The sequence below is a fragment of the Mustelus asterias genome, chromosome 8, assembly GCF_964213995.1.
Source record: "Mustelus asterias chromosome 8, sMusAst1.hap1.1, whole genome shotgun sequence".
Lineage (NCBI taxonomy): Eukaryota > Metazoa > Chordata > Chondrichthyes > Carcharhiniformes > Triakidae > Mustelus > Mustelus asterias.
Genome location: NC_135808.1, coordinates 23,038,019 through 23,053,335, shown reverse-complemented (window position 1 = coordinate 23,053,335; position 15,317 = coordinate 23,038,019). Strand labels below are relative to the sequence as shown.

The window sequence follows — 15,317 nt, the reverse complement described above, 5'->3', positions numbered from 1 at the left end:
TGTAACTGCATTAACTTTCCTATAGTCCACACAGAATTGTTGGGTGTCATCTCATTTTGGAACCCTCACTACGGGTGAGCTGCACTCTCTCCAACTCACTTCAATTATGTAATTTTTAAATATGCTTTCAATCTCCTTTTGAACCTATGCCAACTTTGGAGGGTTAAGCTTGTACAGATATTGCTTAATTGGAACAGCATTTCTTACATCTACGTTGTGCATAATTATTTTAGTCCTTCCCAGTTTATTCCCACATATCTCTCCATGTGGTTGTAGTAACTCTTTCAGGCCATTTTGATTTTCCTCCAGAAGGTAACTCAATCGTTTATTTCAATTTCCGATTACTTCCACATTATCCAATTTAATTTGAAGAATGTCAAATGCAGAATCATCTGGACTTATTTCTTCACTCTGCATTGTCATAACTAATGCATCCCCCTTCTGCTTTCCTTCCCGATCAAAATATTGCTTGAGTATATTCTCAGGAAACACTCTGTGAGATTTCCTTCGATCCAACGTTCTTGTCATATAATTCTCCACGGGTACTATCAAGCAGCACCTGCTTAATGATAACCTGCTCAGTGACGCCCAGTTTGGGTTTCACCAGGGTCACTCAGCTCCTGACCTCATTACAGCCTTGGTTCAAACATGGACAAAATAGCTGAATTCCAGAGGTGAGGTGAAAGTGACAGCCCTTGATATCAAGGCCACATTCGGCCAAGTGTGGCATCAAGGAACTCTAGCGAAACTGAAATCAATGGGTATCAGGTGGCAAACTCTCCGCTGGTTGGAGTCATACCTGGCACATAGGAATGTGATTGTGGAGGGTCAGTCATCTCAGCTCCAGGACATCTGTGCAGGAATGAACAATGGGGAACCTGTGGACGTGGTGTATCTGGATTTCCAGAAGGCATTTGACAAGGTGACCCACCAAAGACTGCTACACAAGATAAAGGTGCACGGTATTACGGGTAATGTACTAGCATGGATAGAGGATTGGTTAACTAACAGAAAGCAAAGAGTGAGGGTAAATTGGTGTTTTTCTGGTTGGCGATCAGTGACTAGTGGTGTGCCTCATGGTTCAGTGTTGGGACCGCAATTGTTTACAATTTACAGAGATGATTTGGAGTTGGGGACTAAGTGTAGTGTGTCAAAATTCACAGATGACACTAAGATGAGTGGCAGAGCAAAGTGTGCAGAGGACGCTGAAAGTCTGCAAAGGGATATAGATAGGCTAAGTGAGTGGGCGAGGGTTTGGCAGATGGAGTATAGTGTTGGTAAATGGGAAGTCATCCATTTTGGTAGGAATAACAGCAAAATGGACTATTATTTAAATGGTAAAAAATTGTAGCATGCTGCTGTGCAGAGGGACCTGGGTGTCCTTGTGCAGAATTTCAAGGAGTTGGTTTGTAGGTGGAGCAGGTAATTAATAAGGCAAATGGAATGTTGTCCTTTATTGGAGTTGAAAAACAGCGAGGTGATGTTGCAGCTGTATAAGGTGCTGGTGAGGCCACACCTGGAGTACTGTGTACAGTTTTGGTCTCCTGACTTGAGAAAGGATATATTGGCACTGGAGGGGTTGCAGAGGAGATTCACTAGGGTTGATTGCAGAGTTGAGAGGGTTGGCTTTTGAGGAGCGACTGAGTAGACTGGGGCTATACTCATTGGAATTCAGAAGAATGAGGGGAGATCTGAAGGAAACATATAAGATTATGAAGGGAATAGATAAGATAGAAGCAGGGAAGTTTTTTCCACTGGCGGGTGAAACAAGAATGAGGGGGCATAGCCTCAAAATAAGGGGAAGCAGATTTCGGACTGAATTGAGGAGGAACTTCTTCACACAATGGGTTTGAATCTGTGGAATTCCCTGCTCAGTGAAGCAGTTGAGGCTACCTCATTGAATGTTTTTAAGGCAAGGATAGATACATTTTTGAACAGTAAAGGAATTAAGGGTTATGGTGAGCTGGCGGCTAAGTGGAGCTGAGTCTACGAGAAGATCACCCATGATCTTATTGAATGGCAGAGCAGGCTCGAGGGGCCAGATGCCTACTCCTGCTCCTGGTTCTTATGTTCTTATGAATCCCTTGGGGTAGTGTCGTCAGCCCAACCATCTTCAACTCCTTCATCAATGATCTTCCCCCCATCATCAGGTCAGAAGTGGGGATGTTTGCTGACGATTGCACAATTTTCAGTACCACTCATGACTCCACATATACTGAAGCAGTCCATGTTCAAATGCAACAAGATCTGGACAATATCCAAGCTTCGGCTGACAAGTGGCAAGTAACATTCGAGCAACACAAATGTCAGGCAATTATCATCATGAATAAGAGACACTCTAACAACCACCCCTTGACATTCAATGGTGTTACCATTACTGAATCCCCCACTGTCAACATCCTTGGCATTACTATTGACTAGAAACTCAACTGGACTCGCCACATAAACACAAGAGCCGGTGAGAGGCTGGGAATACTGTGACGAGTAACTCACCTCTTGATTCCCCAAAGTCTGCCCACCATCTACAAGGCAGAAATCAGGAGTATGATGGAATACTCCCCACTTGCCTGGATGGGATGAGGTCCAGCAACACTCAAGAAGCTTGACACCATCCTGGACAGAGCAGCCCACTTGATTGGTACCATATCCACAAACATCCACTCTCTCCACCACTGACGCTCAATAGCAATAGTGTGTACTATCTACAAGATGCACTGCAACAATTCACCAAATATCCTTGACAGCACCTTCCAAACCCACAACCACATCCATCTCGAAGGACAAGGGCAGCAGTTACATGGGAACACCACCACCTGCAAGTTCCCCTCCAAGCTACTCACCATGGTGACTTGGAAATGTATCGCCATTCCTTCACAGTCGCTGTGTCAAAATCCTGGAATTGCCTCTCTAATGGCAGTGTGGGTCAACCTACAGCACATAGACTGCAGCGATTCAAGAAGGCAGCTCACTATCACCTTCTCAAGGGCAACTAGGTATGGGCAATAAATGCTGGCCAGCAGCCATGCCCATGTCCTATGAATGAATTTTTAAAAATCATCTTATTCAATTTTCTTTCAATTTCATTGAAGCCCTATAGTGCAGAAGGAGGCCACTTGGCCCATCGAGCCTGCACCAACAACAATCCCACCTCGACCTCATCATTGCATCGACCCCACTAATCCCCCTGACACGAAGGGGACAAGCTATTATGGACAATCAACCTCTCTTGTACACCTTTGGACTGTGGGAGGAAACCGGAGCACCCAGAGGAAACTCACGCAGACACGGGAAAAAGTGCAAACTCCATTCAGACAGTCACCTGAGGCTGGAATTGAACTCCGGTTCCTGACATTGTGAGGCAGCAGTGCTAACGACTGTGCCACCATGCCACCCTATTTGATAAGGCCCACTAAACCTAGCTGTTAAATGTTCACCTAGCACTGCTAATAATGCTAACACCTTATCCCTGCGAGCAAAACGAGGAACTTTTCTTGTCCACTTTTTTTCTTCACATGCTGTGCCACCTTTAATTGCAGTCTCATGAACTTCCCAGCCCTAGTTAATCTCTCCATAAAGTTTGACACATAGTCCAACATAGTCCCAGAATGCTGACTCACCAACTTTTCCTTGATGAATTTAAGTGGTCCACTTATCTCATGACAAAACTTAATTCAAATAGACTGAATTTAGTTAATTCATTAGGTGCATCCTTTATCCTAATCCTCTGGATAATCTTGCCTGGAGGTCCTCAACATGGCCTTTAAAATTTGACGCTCGCGTTTCAATATTCCCTGCGATTCTGGATGGTACAGAGTTGATTTAAATTGCTTTACTCCTAAGCTATCCACAACTTCCCGGAATAACTTTGATGCATCTGCCTGAATATGTAATGATCTCCAGCATCTCATCAATTCATCATTTGTAATGTAGTATCACTCTGGTATACACTCAGATTCTTCTTCTGTATATGCTTTCTGATACAATTGCTTTATTTCGATATCCTTCTGCTGTAATTCTGACAACTTTCTGAACTAAAAATAGTGACCTCCATCCTCCAACAGTTTATGTTCTTGCTCAACCATCTGGGGTCTGTTAACTGATAAAGGAAACCATAGTTGAAGCTGAACAGGTGAAAAAGTGTCCAGCCTGGTCAGGGATTGGTTGATAAGCAAGTGCTTAGTCGTTTTAAATAATTTACTTATGTGGGTAAGGTTTACTTATGTGTACCAGGAGGAGGAGGTAAAGAAGCTCAGATTTTAAAAGGTACAGGATCAAGTCAATCTTTGATGGTGAAAGATGAGGAGATATGTAGTTTGGAAGGAGTATTGCCGGAAAAATGTGGAAATAAGTGAAATTACTTGTGAAAAGAGTAGTGTTCCATTATAAAGTGTAAGGTTGGAGATTCTGGCGAAAGTGGTGGTGGGGGTTGGAGTGATAGGGAAATGATCTTTTCCAGGAATACAGTTTATCCTGGGTAATGATAAAGCTGGATCACAGGTGGGAGTGATGGTTACTGTGGTTGAAAAGCCAGTGGAAAATCAGACAGCTGAGGTGATGCAGGAAGCATATCCTGGGGTTTTTTTCCTGACTGCGGGATAACAAGTTTACAAAGCCACAGGTTGGCCAGGAGGGGAAATCACAAAGTAAAGATAAAGAAGTTGAAGTTCAGTTAGTGGAAAGAATTTACCTGAGGGAAACTATCTTTACGATCTCCAATGGCATCTCCTTTACCACCTGAGGATTTCTCTGTCTCTCACAGGCTGAAACTGATGTTGAAAGCCAACATATGATTCACAAACTGATTCAAAATCATCTGTCCTTTTCCTGATACACGCGCAGTTTTACACATTTGCCTTTCAGACATTTCAAGTTCAAATTGCCTTTTCACTTCCTGAAGTTCTAATTCTTTTTCCCTTTGTTTTGCTCTGCCAGGGCTATTCTCTCTCGCTTTCTTTTTCCTTAAATTACAATTCAAACTATCTCAACTCTTTTTCATTTGCTTTTAATTGCAATTTCAACAGTTTCAATTGTGTTTTCTTTCCTTTGCCTCTAATTCAAGCTGTGAGATTTGGAGTTGAATTCAAGCCAATTCCAATGTTTCTGGCAATTTTAAGTGCCGAGCTATCACTGAAAGCTGCAACTTGTTTGGCAATGCCAGAAGTTTTGCTTTATCCACTTTTTGTAAACCATCCTGAGTCACTTCTTCCACACCCAGGAAAACCTCAGCCAGTAAAAGAACCATTTATTCCATACGGCATTCACCTCAAGAGAACACACAAAAACTCAACACTCACTGACTTTGAGTTCAGTAATCCTAAGCTGAACAAGGAATTCTCAACTCTGATCTCGGTCACTCCCTAAATTTTTTTAGGGACCAGACCTCAAACTCCAAGTTATATTATGAAGTTAGACTAGACCCACATTTTTATTTTTATTTTGGCATGAGTGTGAGGATGAAGTGAATCACTCCAGCTGTGATTCTATTGACCCAATGGGAAGCTTTAAAAAAATGAACAAAACAGTTTAAACAAGAACAAAAAGAATTGATGTATATCTTACCAACTTAAATACTGAAACAAGACAAGATCAAATTCTTTGCTGCTTGTCTATCTGTATTAGTCCCAATTTAAGCAATATTCCTCAGAGACGTAAACTCATCTTTAACATCAGTTAGCAAACAACAGGCTTATGTGCTGGTCAGCGACTGCTAGTCCTTAAGCCCCAGAACAAATATGGAGAGAGACCTATTTTCAAACAGGTCCCAAACTATAATCCTAAAAGAGAGAGAGTGAGAGAGAATAACACTTCTTGCTGATGACAGACCGAAGCAGATAACTGCCTGCTTTGTTTCTCTGTAAGAATAGCTTCTTCCATTAGCAGATGACTTCCTCTTGTAAATCAATCGAATCAAACCCGACTCTGAAACCCCAGGGGACAACCCAGACGATAAACAAAACAACCCATTATCTAGGATTAATTATGCTACTGCGTTCTCATCAGGTAGACTGCAGGTTGCAAACAAATCAGCACGGTGCTCAGTGCTGAGTTTAAAACATTCCCTTCACAAGAAACATGATATAAAAACCTTCCTTGAAGGCACGTCAACCCACAGAGAGAGATACATCAGGGTATGAACCCTACCGACACCCAGAGAGAGAGAGACCTCAGGGTAAGAAACACAAAACACCAACACCCAGAGAGAGAGAGAAACATCAGGGTGTGAACCCCAAAACACCAACACCCAGAGAGAGAGAGACATCAGGGTGTGAACCCCAAAACACCAACACCCAGAGAGAGAGACATCAGGGTGTGAACCCCCAAACACCAAAACATACATACACACACACACACACAGAAATTGAGGTACAAACCCAAAATATCAACACCACAGAGAGAGACATCAAGCCATGAACCCCAAAACACCCACTGTCACACATAGTGAAACACCAGGGTATGAATCCCAAAATGTGAATTCTAAACTGAGAGCAAGAGCTCCACCGAGCTTGACATTGCCCCTCTCGCACCCCATCACTCACTGACCCAGGGTTAATGCCCCAGTACCCAGCCTGGCATTGCCCCTCTCACACCCCATCACTCACCTGCAGACACCTCTCCACACAGAAGGACCAGCTCTATCAGTCCAATCATTGCTGCTTCCCTCATGTTGGGAGAAACCTTTGGAGGAAACTCTTTTCCAAAGAAAGGGGATCTTCTCAACTTGTTCCTTCTGTCTTTTTCTGTTCACACGAAGCCGCAATCTGATTAGACACAAAACAGGTTGGCAAACTTCCTCAATATTCAGAATTCTCCAATCAGGTAAATACAACTGGTTATATTATGTTTGCTCAGTGGTTAGCACTGCTGCCTCACAGCGCCAGGGACCCAGGGTCAATTTCAGCCTTGGGTGACTGTCTGTGTGGAGTTTGTACATTCTCCCTGTGTGGGTATCCTCCTGGTACTCCTGCTTCCTCCTGCACGCCAAAGATGTGCAGGTTAGATGGACAGGCCAAGCTAAATTGCCCCTTACTGTCTAAAGATGTGTGTGATAGGGGATTAGCCATGGTAAATATGTAGGGTAACAGGGATGGGGCCTGGGTAAAGATGCTCTGTCTGAGATTTGGTGCTGACTTGAATGGGCTCATTCTATGATTCTAACATCATCAGTTGCCGGGTAGAATAAGCCAAAAGGAGTTTAATACAGTGACAAAGGGAAGGACATGAAGAAGAGCAGCAGATCTGAGCTAACCATTCAATTAGATCACTGCTGATCTCAACCCCAGCTTCTGACTATAATATTATTACCCAATAAAATTATTCCCCAATAAAAATCTATCACTCTTACATTTGAAAGCTCCAATTGTTCACATTTTTTTGTGCAGAGACTGGATGTGGATTTCACACTGCTGAATCATTTTAACATTATAAACATATGGATCAGATCACCCCTCAACATTCTAAACCCGAGGGAATAAGTTTTTACATGCTATCAAACTTTATACTTTATTGTGAAGAGCCGATCCTCTAAAGCACATCTCTGCAGACTGAATTGATCTGTTTGTCCTTTGTCAGTGCTCAGGAGTTGGGGTTAATATTGTTGCAAGAACAGAGGATTGGTTAATGGACAAGAAACATTGATTTGTCATAAATGGGCTATTTTCAAGTTCGCCAACACTAGGATCAGTGCTGGGACAATCAGCCATTTACAATCTTTATTCGTGACTCAGACCAAGAGGCCAAGTGTAATGTATCTAAATTTACAGCAGCGACAAAGCTCGGTGGAAATGAGGAGAGATTGACTCAGTTAGGATTGTGTTCGCTGGAGTTTAGAAGAATGAGGAGGATCTCATCAAAACCTATAAAATTCTAACAGGAAGAGACAGGCTAGATGCGGAAGGATGTTCCCGATGGCAGGGGAGTCCAGAACCAGGGGTCCTATTTGAAGTATATGTGGAAAACCATTGAGGACTGATTATGAACATCCTGGGGATTACCAGTGACCAGAAATTGAACTGAACCAGCCATATAAACACTGTAGCTGCAACAGTGGGTTAGAGGCTGGGAATTTTGTGGATAGTTTAAATTTTAAGTTTATGTTTTACTATCACACATAGGGTTATATTAATACTGTAATGACGTTACTGTGAAAGTCCTCCAGTTGCCACACTCCAGTGTCTGTTCGAGTACACTGAGGGAGAAATATAGCATGGCCAGTGCATCCAACCAGCACGTCCGGAGCTCCCGGAAGAATCTCATGCAGATACGAGGAGAACATGCAGACTCCGTGCAAACAGTGACCAAAACAAGGAATCGAAGCAGGGTCCCTGGCGTTGTGCCACCAACCCCAGTAACTCACCTCTTATGCAAGATGCTCTTTCGGAGGGTTGATGCAAGTGGTGCAGACGATGGGCCGAATGGCCTCCTTCTGCACTGTCGGATTGAGTTGTGTTGAGACAACCAATAAAGAGAGACGGGGGGAAGGCGCGGGCGCGGTTGTTGATGTTCTGTGAAGTCCGTGTTGAAGTTGGAAAATTCTGCGTGAACTGAGGCAGTTTGATGCTGTTGTCCGGATTGTAACCGCGGGGAGACAGACCTGGGGCAATGCCATTGAGATGATGGAAAATGAGCTGCGGGATTGACTGTTGTCGGAAAGAGAGAAAGTTAAAATAAGTTTTAAATCAAAACAGTGACTGAAGCGGATCCTCGGCTTCCGGGTGGGAAAAATTAAACAGGAAAATTCAAGTGAAATAGAAATTAGAGTGAGTGAAAGGAAATTCAGATTGTGTCCCCAGAATTGAGAAAATAAAACAAGTTTTACTTTTTACGTTGAAAAAATGTGTAGAAGTTTTGGAATTGAAACACACTCTGTTGGAAACTCCGCCCTCTGTTGTTTCAATGTAACAATCTTCAATGTTTCCTTTTCTGTTATTTGTGAAACGCGATTTTCCCTTAATTTCAACAACAGACATTAGTGAAAAAAGATGTGATGGAATTTATTTTATCCCCTTTTAAAAGACACGTTTTTAATGTTGAAAAGATCCAGAGTGAAACTTGAAGTGATGTGAGAAAGAATTGTGTGTACAGATGTGAGTGTGTAAACGTCCTGTTAGTGAATGAGGAAAGGCTGTGTGAATGCTCTGTGTTGCTGTTCCTTCAGACCGGCTCCAACTCTGATGTTTTCCTGAAAATAGTTAGGTCTAAAGGGGGAGAACAGTTAAAAGTTTTGAAACTGGGAGGTTGTTACTGGCTACAATGAAACTCTGTTGAAGCTGGTGAAACATGTGGGATTTCTAATCCAGATACAAATTCACATCTGTCAGAGTAGAGTCGTTTCTTAAATTTCGACGGTGAAATTTTGAATTGAGGAGCGGAATTTAAGGTGATTGTTGATGGATTATTCTTGTGTTTAAAATCTCCATTAAAAAATCACCCTGGAGAACATTTGGGACTTTATCTTCGAATCCATTTTGCTCCAAGGTTTTTATTCGGAAGTATCCAGTTTGAAATGGTGAATCCACAAGACTTGAAGAAATATCTTTGTTCTGCTGAAACCGCCATTACTCTGAGAACATTGTAACCCAGTCACTTTTTGAAATCGCGGTGACAGTGAATTCCTTCACCAAACGTGTTTTAATTTAGAATTAACCCATTCAGCTCCGAGCAGGATGAGCCTTTTGTGTTGGTTTTAGAAACACACACACGCGCAGGTGACAATTGCGTTCAGTACTGAAAAGTGTAACAATTTTTCCAGCAGCGACAAGAATTTGGAAACATTTGCAGACACCGATTTGGTACAAAGGCTCTGATATTTCAAAGATGTTTATTATTTCCCGAGAGTGCTTGGGAATGGGAGATCTTGACGTCAACACACTAACCAATTACGTTTAAGTTTGTTTATTAGTGTCACAAATAGGCTTACATTTACACTGCAATGAAGTTACTATGAAAACCCCCTGGTCGCCACACTCTGGCGCCTGTTAGGGTACACTGAGGGAGAATTTAGCATGACCAATACACTTTACCAGCTTGTCTTTCAGACTGTGGGAAGAAAACCGGATAGCCGGAGGAAACCCATGCACTCACAGGGAGAACATACAGACTCTGCACAATGATCCAAGCCGGAAAAAGAAGCCGGGTCCCTGGTGCTGTGAGGCAGCAGTGCCATTCACTGTGCCACCTTGCCGTCCCATAGCACTAATTTCGAGAAACATGAAAGGGCAGACAAAATTGGAATTCATCAATTCAATAATATGAATTAATACTTTAAAACATTAAAGGAGAATTAAAATACATCTTAGCTCCTTTCACTGAATATTAAGAAATAAACAATACAGTGGGCTGTCTGGGCAAGGCTACAGTTATGCAGAAGAATTGGGAACATGAACATTGCACGGCCTCCACCTTGATCCTGCTGGGTAATTTCAGAAGACATTTAATGGTCAACCACATTGCTGTGGGTCTGTAGGCCAGACCAGATAGAGACCGCAGATTTCCTTCCCTAAAGAACATGAAACAAGATAGGTTTTTACAGCAATCAACAATGGCTTCATAGTCATCATTCGACTTTTAATTCCAGATTTTATTCTTTAATTGAGTTCAAATTCCACCCTCTGCCTTGGTGGGATTCAAATCCAGGTTCCCAGAGCTTTCTCCTGTGTCTCTGGATTCCTAGTCCACTGACAATACCTCTACACCGCCGACAGCCCAAACTCCACCTGGACGTAATGGACATGTGTCACGCACCTGGATGTGTGGTGGGTTATTAAAATCAGGAATTACTGATTGGGGAGGTGGAACTGGACAGGACCACGAAAGTTACTTGTTGTCACCTTCCTGCATCTTCCAGGTCTTAATCTGGAATGAGAGGCTGGAATGGGAAAAGAACATTGTGATCCAGCTGAAGAGATGTGCAAAGTATTCGTTTAATCTTAACTAATAAACCCCCATGTGGTAACTTTTTTCTAAAGTCCATATAAGTATATCTATCACATTTTCCCATCACCATGTCTGTTACCATCTCAACGAATACTCGGAGCTTTGACAAGCACCATCTTCCCTTTTAAAATATGTGTTTACTGCTAATTTATTGCTATTAATTCCTCTTGATGTGCATTTTTGGTAAATTGTTCTTAAAAGTCTTAAAATGTTCCCCATTGCAGTGGTGTTACCCTACCCCATTGATAGTTTTGTACTGAAGACTTTACAGAGGCAGGAAGTGAAAAACTAAATCACATTTATTGTAGAAATTGCAGCAATGTTACAGACTGCAGTAACAGGTGACTGAGTTGGCAGTGAGTGAACCAGACAGATTCCGAGAGTCTGTAGAAACAGGGCAGATCATAATAGCCTTTCAAGTGCAGATCAGAATAGCTTAAGAAGTGCAGCTCCAGATAGAGTAATTCCTGACAAACCATCGTCACAGTTCCATTTACACAGCGTCACATATGTAGTGTCTAAATGAGTCAGTCGCTATCATCTTGATGAAATCACATCCTTCCTGATTCTCTCATCCACTCCTGCTGCTGATCTTGGGGACTGGTGTCCCTGGGGCACTGGAGAACACTGGGGATGAGAAAGAAATACATCACTATCGAGGGAGGCAAACCCAGCAGAGCTGGAACACCCCCCAACAAAACCCAGCAGATCCACTTGACCCCCACAAATACCAGCAGCAAGATCCGTCAGACCCCTCATGCCTAATACTGCAGAAACCTGGAAGAGTACAGAGAGAGTAGGGGTGAAATTGAAAGGGAAACCAGGAAAGTAAAGAAAGGCATAAAAATGCTGCCAAGAAAAAACAAAGAACCTCCAAGGATGCACATGTAGAGAAAAGGATAAGGAAAGAGTAAGGCCTTGTGGCGCCCAATAAGAAGTGCATGTGAGAGGGTGGGGAATGTGGTGAGGTTGTGAATAAATACATTGCCCCTGTCTTTGGGAAACATGGAGCAATGCTGACATTGCAATGAAGGAAGAAGTGTGTGAATTACTGCATAAGAGATTACATATTAATGGATTTTACAACTTTGAAAGATGGTGAATCACCGGGTTAAAAGAAACAAGGGAGGAAATTGCAGAGGCTCTGACCATCAGAATCATTCCTCCCGGGCTACATGAGTGTGGAAGAAGATTAAAGGACTGTCAATATCACACCATGGATTGAAAAGGGAAGAAGGGGCAATCTGAGTAATTATACACCAGTTAGTGTAACTTCGGTGGTGGGAACATTATTGAAATCAATTGTGAGGAACAGCATAAACCTTCATTTAGAAACGCACAGATTAATCAAGGAAAGTTATCTCAGGCTAAACTAACTGAAAATTTGGAAGAGGTGAGAAGGATGGGTTGATGAGGACAGTGAGGTGGATGTGGTCAACATAGATTTTAATGTTTTAGACAAGGTCCCACATGGCAGGCTGGTCAGAAATATAAAAACACATTGAGATCCAAGAGACAATGACAAATCAGAGCCCAAATTAGCTCAGTGGCAGGAAGCAAAGGGTTAAGGGGCTTATTGCGACTGGAATGATGTTACCAGTGGGGGATCCATGGGGCCCAGCTCTCACTCCCTCGCGTTTTGTGGTTCAGGTGAATGATTTAGATTTAAATGGAGAGAGAATGATGAAGAAGTTTAGAGATTTAGAAAAATTGTCCGTATGGGTGACAATGAGGAGGAAAGCTTCAGGTTGCAGGAAGATGGAGATGGTCTGGGCAGTTGGGAAGAACAGTGGAAAATGGAATTCAATCCGGAGCAGTGAGAGGTGATGGATTTCAGGAGGATTAACAAAACAAAGGGAATCCCCAATAAATGGGAGGATAATGACGAATGTGGAGGAACAGAGGGACCCAGGAGTGCGTGTCCACAGATTGGGAAAGGTGTCAGGACAGGTTGATAATGTAGTTAAGAAGGTATATTACATGCCTTCCTTTATTAGCCAAGGCACAGAACAGAGTAGTTTTGCTGGAACTGCAAACAACACCAGATAGACGACAGCTGAAGCATTGCAGACAGTCTGGTCAGCACATTACACAAAAGATGTGATTGTGTTGGAGAGAATGCAGAGGAGATTGTTTAATGTGGACAGGACTGGAGAATGTTCACTGTGAGGAAAGAGCGGATAGGCTGGAATAGGATTCTGTAGAATAGAGGAGGCCGAGGGGAGATTTAATTGGAGTGGATATAATTATGAGGAGCCATGGTAAATAGAGATGACACATTTACCTTAGCAGAGGATCAAAAACCAGAGGACACAGGTTTAAAGTAATTGTTAGAATGATCAGTGGGAAATGAGGAAAGGGTTTTTCACCCAGATGGTGGGAGGGACCCGGGACTCTCTGTCTGAAAGGATGGTAGAGGCAGAAACTCTCACCACATTGAATCAATTCTTGGATGTCGAGTTGAAGAGCTGTGATCTACAGAGCTGCAGACCGAGTACAGGAAGGTGAGATTAGGCTGGAGAGCTCTTCATTAACAGGCAGGGACATGATGGGCTGAATGAGCTTGCTGTCAAACATAAATTTTATTAAATTCAACTTTCCACCCACACAACACTAGCTAAACCCATCAGAGCTCCAAACACCAGCTAATCCCATCAGACCCCCAAACACCAGCTAATCCCATCAGACCCCCAAACACCAGCAAAACCCATCAGAGCCCCAAAAACCAGCAAAATCCATCAGACCCCCAAACACCAGCTGAACCCATCAGAGCCCCAACACCAGCAAAACACGTCAGACTCCCAAACACCAGCAAAACCTATCAGACCCCAAACACCAGCTAAACCCATCAGAGCCCCAAACACAGCTAAACCCATCAGATCCCCAAACACCGGCTAAACCCATCAGAGCCCCAAACACCAGCTAAACCCATCAGACCCCCAAACTCCAGCTAAACCCATCAGAGCCCCAAACACCAGCTAAACCCATCAGACCTCCAAACACCAGCTAAACCCCTAAGATTCACTCCGCTTCCCAAACATCCAGAAAACGATCAAACCCATCACAAAACGTTAAATGTTAAATCCTGTGGGAGTGACACAGCTCAGTGACCAACTTCAGGGAAAACTCTTGGGAATTCCGACTTCCTAAGGAAATTGAGCAGCTTAGCGGAGGCTGTCCAGGGTGAGATGTTTCCGGGTGTCTCGACACCTCAACACCCACAATGTCTCCACCCTCAGACTGTACAGAAGCAGCCGTCTCCAGAAGGCCAGTCTCAAAGCTCAGTGTTGGATTGGATGAGCTGCTCTTTAGTGACGATACAGCGAGAGACAGACACTGAGCTCACAGCCCACCCACCAGATTGTACAGCTAAATCCAGCGGGAATATCCCAGGTAGAAGGATCAGCTCCCAATATTTATCAACAGAATTCATATCTCAGGAACCTGTGGAGGAGCTGGTTGTGGAATCCCCTTTATCAGAAGCTGTCAAAGGAAGGAGAGGCATTAAAAATACTGTTTGTCATCAGACAGAATCAGTGCATGAGATATGGAGAGATAAAGATGGAGAGAGAGAGTGAGAGAAAGGAGAGTGAGAGAAAGAGTGAGAGAGAAAAAGAGAGAAAGAGAAAGCAATTTATAATTATAAGTTAATTTATTGGTGTCACAAGTAGGCTTACATTAACATTGCAATTAAATTACTGTGAAAATCCCCGAGCTGCCTGTTCGGGTAGATACAGAGAAAGAGTCATACAGACAGACTGAGAGCGAGAGAGAGAGGCCGAGAGGGAGAGGCAGAGAGCGAGAGGGAGAGGCAGAGAGAGAGAGAGTGGCAGAGAGAGAGAGAGAGGCAGAGAGAGAGAGAGGCAGAGAGAGAGAGGCAGAGAGAGAGAGAGGCAGAGAAAGAGAGAGAGGCAGAGCAAGAGAAAGAGGCAGAGAAAGAGAGAGAGGCAGAGAGAGAGAAAGGCAGAGAGAGAGGCAGAGAGAGAGAGAGAGAGAGGCAGAGAAAGAGAGAGAGGCAGAGAAAGAGAGAGAGGCAGAGAGAGAGGCAGAGAGAGAAAGAGGCAGAGAGAGAGAGAGAGAGAGAGAGGCAGAGAGAGAGAGAGAGGCAGTGCGAGAGAAAGACACACACACACTATATGACACAGAATCAATGGTGATTCACACAGTTACGCAGAGACGATATTTGATGATCAGCTTACTATTTGCAGGATTGTAGTCACTCTTCCCTCTCCCTGTAAAACATGGAATGCTCAGTGAGTGACGAGACTGAGAGAAAATCAGAGACAGAGGCTGGAACTCTCGCTCGTACTGAGCCCCGACAACACAATTCTGAAATCCTCACTCTCACCCTGACCAGGACCCTCACTCCCACAGTGAACCGGGAC

The 15,317-nt window shown here is 43.4% G+C and overlaps 1 protein-coding gene across 1 annotated transcript in view; it reads right to left on the bottom strand.

The window, feature by feature from the left end:
- Window positions 1–15,317, bottom strand: part of LOC144497683 (class I histocompatibility antigen, F10 alpha chain-like) — a 52,818-nt gene that overhangs the window by 21,725 nt on the left and 15,776 nt on the right.